Here is a 5,329-nt window from a genome sequence, read left to right as displayed (position 1 = left end):
TAATCTTAGCTAATTTTATGCTTAAATTGGTGTTAATGTGCTTAAAACAGGTTGTTATTGAATTATTTGTGCTTTTGTAGATGTTTATTGAAGGAAGACTTTTAATGGAAGAAGGTGAGGAATTTTGAGGTGCAAACTTTCACTGCACATGTTCTGGTATTTCAATCTTAACTCTCTCTACAAAACTCTAAAAGAGATGATTCTTAGATAATTGGAAAGCTAAGAAAAAATCTACAACTTTCATGTTTACCATTCTACCCAGTTCGGCCTGGAAGACAGGTTGTTATTGAATTATTTGTGCTTTTATAGATGTTTATTGAAGAAAAACTTTTAATGGAAGAAGGAAAAGAATTTTGAGGTGCAAACTTTCACTACACATGTTCTGGTATTTCAATCTTAACTCTCTCTACAAAACTCCAAAAGAGATGATTCTTAGATAATTGGAAAGGTTAGAGAAAAATCTACAACTTTCATGTTTACCATTTTACCCAGTTCGCCCTAGAAGATGATCAAAAATCTTGTTAAAGTCGAAGCACTGCAGTAATCCTAGAGCAATTACTATTTTTGCTAATTAAATGGTCGAGGCCACGACCTTGGTGGAAGTAGGCTGTGGCTCACATACTTTGATGAGGAAATCCTGATTAGAATTAACTTCTTTCTTCACCCAACTTGGCCTAACTTCAAAGCCCTATAAAAGCAACCTCTTGGAGAACTTTTGGAGACACAAAACACCAAATTGAGAGCTGAGAATTAGCCACAAAATCATTGAAAGGTATCATTGAAGCTAAGGAGAAGTCAAGGGGATTCAAGAACATTTGGAGATCAAGATTATAATTCTTGTTCTTTTATCTTTTATTATTCTTTTCTTTTCTTGGTTTTGGTTTTGATGATTAAACTTAATTGGATGATGATGTGTGACTTGATGAGGAACTAAATTATTTATCTAAAATTATGATTGAACTCAATACATAGTTTGAATTATTATCTCTCTTTTGCTTTTGTTTGATGGTTTTCTGTTGTTTATTCTACTCTGTTTTAATGTTTCTAGTTGATTGGCCACTAATTAGATTGAATTGGAAACTTAAGTTAAACCTTGATGAAGGAAATTTAAATAGACCTTGAATAGAATAGCATATGATCAAATACACTTAGTTGATTAGGTGTTTTGATTTGCATATAAAGTAAACATAAATCTATAAGCTATACATAGCCAAGAATAGAGCAAGAACTTAATGAATCTTTCATCAATCTAATTTGCATAGACATATAGTAAATTAATGTTAGGAACTTTGAGAATATGGTCCCCTGGAAAGCAAGTATATTCTGATGCTTAAATTCATTAAATTTATTTGTAATGAAAGTACATTTTGATAATAAGATGAAGAATTTGTTTTAGTAAGCATTTATTATCTAGTTATTAAGGTACCAAGATTCTATTGAGATATTAAAATACATTTGTATGAAGAGTCATACATAAAAGACATGTATTTTAATTGAATCTAAAAATTGTTCACAACCATATAATAAAGCTGGTCACTTTATTATGTTAAGGCTGTAGTGTCCAGATTACTTCCAACGAAATGAATGTGATTCATTTCAAGGGAATGATGAGTCTCAAATCATCGAAATGGTTGAATTCGAGTAATGACACTATAACATGAACTGGAATCATGTGGGAATCAAATTTAAGTTTTACCGTTACCTAAATTTTGATCTCACACTTATGCATTTGCTTATAGTAGAACCGAATCCTGATGGATAGTGGACTCGTGTTTAATCTCCTTATGATCTTTGATTTACCATGAGCATAATCATCATAAAGCGTTGATCTAGACTCCGTATTTTGGGATTATAATTGAGATGAACATCTAGGAACATATATCCAGATAATGGAGTTCATAGCATTAACATGACTTCTAGTGATTTCAAGAAGACTGGTGATTAATATGGACCTAGTGGATTGATGAATTAGCTACTCATCACATCTGGATACTCAAAAGATTAGATCTAGAGTATTGAATCACTAATTGGATGAAATTTGAGACTAGGAGACCAAATTAACATAAAAGGTAAAACGATAATTTTACCTTTTGTCATTAGATGTTATGAGGGTTCACAATATAAGGCTTGCAATTGGACAACTAATAATTAATATCAAATATTGAATTATTTCTTGTAATTATAGTTAATCCAAGAGTGCAACCCTGAATCTATGGTGGTGTGATTTCATGGTTAATAAGCTTGAATTATTTTTAATCAGATTAAGAATAATTCTAAGTTTATTAAAGCTTGGAATATCTATGTCCAAATATATTCCCCACTTAGCTTTGTAGAATTCAACTTGTTTAAGTTGGAATGCATGCTTTAATTTGTTTAATTAAATTGTGTACAAAATTGACAGCTTTGACATGTTTGTCTTAATTTAGACAAGAAAACATGTTCGATCTTAATTTAGATAAGAAAATATGTTTGCCTTAACTTAAGACAAGAAAAATATTTTTTGTCTTAATTTAGTCAAGAAAACATATTTGTCTCAATTTAGACAAGATAAAATATTTTTTTGTCTTAACTACAAATAAGAGTTGTCTTAAATTAAGATAATTTTAGGAAGATTCTTGCAAAATGAATCTAGACATCCATGTTGATAAAAAGAGACTCCTGTTTGACTATTACTCTTTTATTTATTATTAATTCTTTGTAAATAAAGATGGATAATAATAAAATAAGAGTTATTATTCAATAAGGAGTTTTATTTTATCAAGAACTCTAAATGATAATTAAAGAATTAAATTATTTATTCTTTAATTTATATTTTGATAATTATGGAGCATCTTTGATGCTTCCATAACTTTGAATGGATGGTCAACATTGATTCAAAGGTGTTTTATTTTGATTAAACCTTTGAAGCAAGAGTTTTAATAAAAAGAGAAGAGATTGGAAGAAAAGAATAGAATGTTCTTTTTTTAAAAAAAGGTTTCAACCATCTCTTCTCTTCTCCTCCTCTAAGCTTTTCCAAAGAAAAGAGAATAAACTTAGTTGCCATCTTGTAGCCTTGCATTCCACACCTTGTCGACTCAAGGTTCAAGTTGAAAGTATTCTTGAAGAATAAGTGGTAAACTTATTTGGTCGAGAAATCATTCATTGGTGTGGTGTTGTCAGAAAACAAGAATCTCAAAATAAAGGTATGGTTTTCTTACTTAATAGATTCTTTTTAATTTTTTTTTATGTGATTATATTACTTGTGTCAAACCCTGCTCTATAAAGTAATTGCGGTGTCATTCACATACTTGATAGAATGTTTGTATATTGAGAAAGCCCGAGAAAGTGACAAAAAACGATATTGCCCCTAGAAGTACAATTAAGTCGATTAAACATCGAACAAGATAAAATCGAGATCTTAAAGATTAAATTGAGAATTTCACAGTTCAGAGATGACTCAAAATGGTAATTTAGAGTTCGAGGTCCGATTCAGAGTCAATCCGAAAAATTGACCGGTTAGGGTCAAAATGGTCATTTTACAAATTGAGGACAAAATGATAATTTTTAGAAAAGATTTTCTTAGCCCCATTTGACATGTTTGAGTATGACATGAGTATTGAAGAACAATTGGAAGATTTAGCAGTGAAAAATATGAGTTTTTGGTATTTTTAGTGTCACGACCCAGAACTCCCATTGAGCCCGTGACAACCGCCGCGATGTCCCGATAGGCACTCATTACCCCGAATGCCGATCGAAACCCCGCAAGGCTTAGCATCAGCTTCTGCATCTCCCTAGTGAGCGACAGTTATTAAATCTCACATTTCAAAAAAAATCATAAGTCATTTCCAAATCAAAACAATAAAATATTACTTTCTGGCTCATAGGGGCATTTTCATCATTTTTCTTTGAAAATACCGAAACTCGCCAAAAACATGGTGTAAAAGCTAAATATATTCATACATATTTTAAATTAAATAACTGAAAAATAAAATTACTTTTACAGTGACACGTGGGCCCCCAACTGACTAATAAAATGTAGGGTTACGAACCCTTACTTTTTAAGATGCAACTCCGAGATTAATTCTCGTCTTAATCAACTATCAACAAATTGTCCTGAGCCTGAAAAATGGATAGGAAGAAGGGGTGAGATTATAAAATCCCAGTGAGTAGACAGACATCATCAAAATAATCTAAAGTCGAGTAATAGGAGACAATTAAAATAATTCATCCCAACCCATATAAATAATTGGATTTCATCCAATTACTCAACAGGGCTTATGCACTTTTCAAAAACTTGACCCTTGCCAAAAATCCATTCTCGGGGATACCCCGCGAAGGCATCTTACCAAGACTGCCAAGGCTGTTTATTGTCACACACACAAACACATTTCACCTCTGACAACACAACCGTTCCTCGGCGTTGGCTGAGTCCCAGTTTCACATGGTGGTCAGCGTGAAGTGTACTCAAATCCTACCTCGGGAGTTATCCTACACGCCTCTCCAATCGAGGTAAGCTCAATAATTGAGAACTGTGCCCCTCTAATTAGGCTAGCCCACGGAACCCCCGTCACTGCAGTGCCCAATTTATAATCCACCAACCAATAAAATCACAATAGTATGACATGGCTCTCTTAACACATTCAAGGCAAATCAAAGCAGTTCACATATTCTTGAAATCATAAAAATAACCAGTCATACCCACATTTATCATAAGCCATTTAATGTAAAATCATAGATAAACAACACAATCATAGTATAGGTCTCTAATTACTCTATTTTTGAAATCATTATTAAATTTACAAAAATTTTATAAAATTATTTTATAAAATCTCATTTTCCCATAAAACACAATAATTTTCCAATTAAACTATTTTTCCATAAAATCACAGAATTAAATAAATCTACTCTAGATAATTAAGACGATAGTAAGTTTACTCACTGTTATAGGAGTCGATATACTCCTATTTTTAGTCCGCGGGTACAGTCTTTTACCCGTATCTAATGGCTCACCACCTAGCCATAATCCATGGCACATATTTCAATTAAATTGTGTCTAACAGTCATAAGCTATTTCAAGCTCGATATATATGCATGATATGAAATGAAAAATGCACAGGTAGCCATCTAGACCCGGTATTGACTTAAGTCAAATTTTCATCCAATAAATTGGCCAATGCGTCCAATTTCACTCCAACTTTCTCCATTTCTTTTCCAATCCCTCAATTCACCAAGCACAACTAATTAACACACAATTAGGCAAATTTATCTTCACTTTTCTTCTTGGAACTTTCGGCCGTTGAAGGTTCATGGGGAAAATGGATTCTTGTCTTGTTGTTTTGTTTCTAAACAT

The sequence above is a fragment of the Theobroma cacao genome, chromosome 6, assembly GCF_000208745.1.
Source record: "Theobroma cacao cultivar B97-61/B2 chromosome 6, Criollo_cocoa_genome_V2, whole genome shotgun sequence".
In the NCBI taxonomy this organism is placed as follows: Eukaryota; Viridiplantae; Streptophyta; class Magnoliopsida; order Malvales; family Malvaceae; genus Theobroma; species Theobroma cacao.
Note: the sequence above shows the minus strand (reverse complement) of the source record.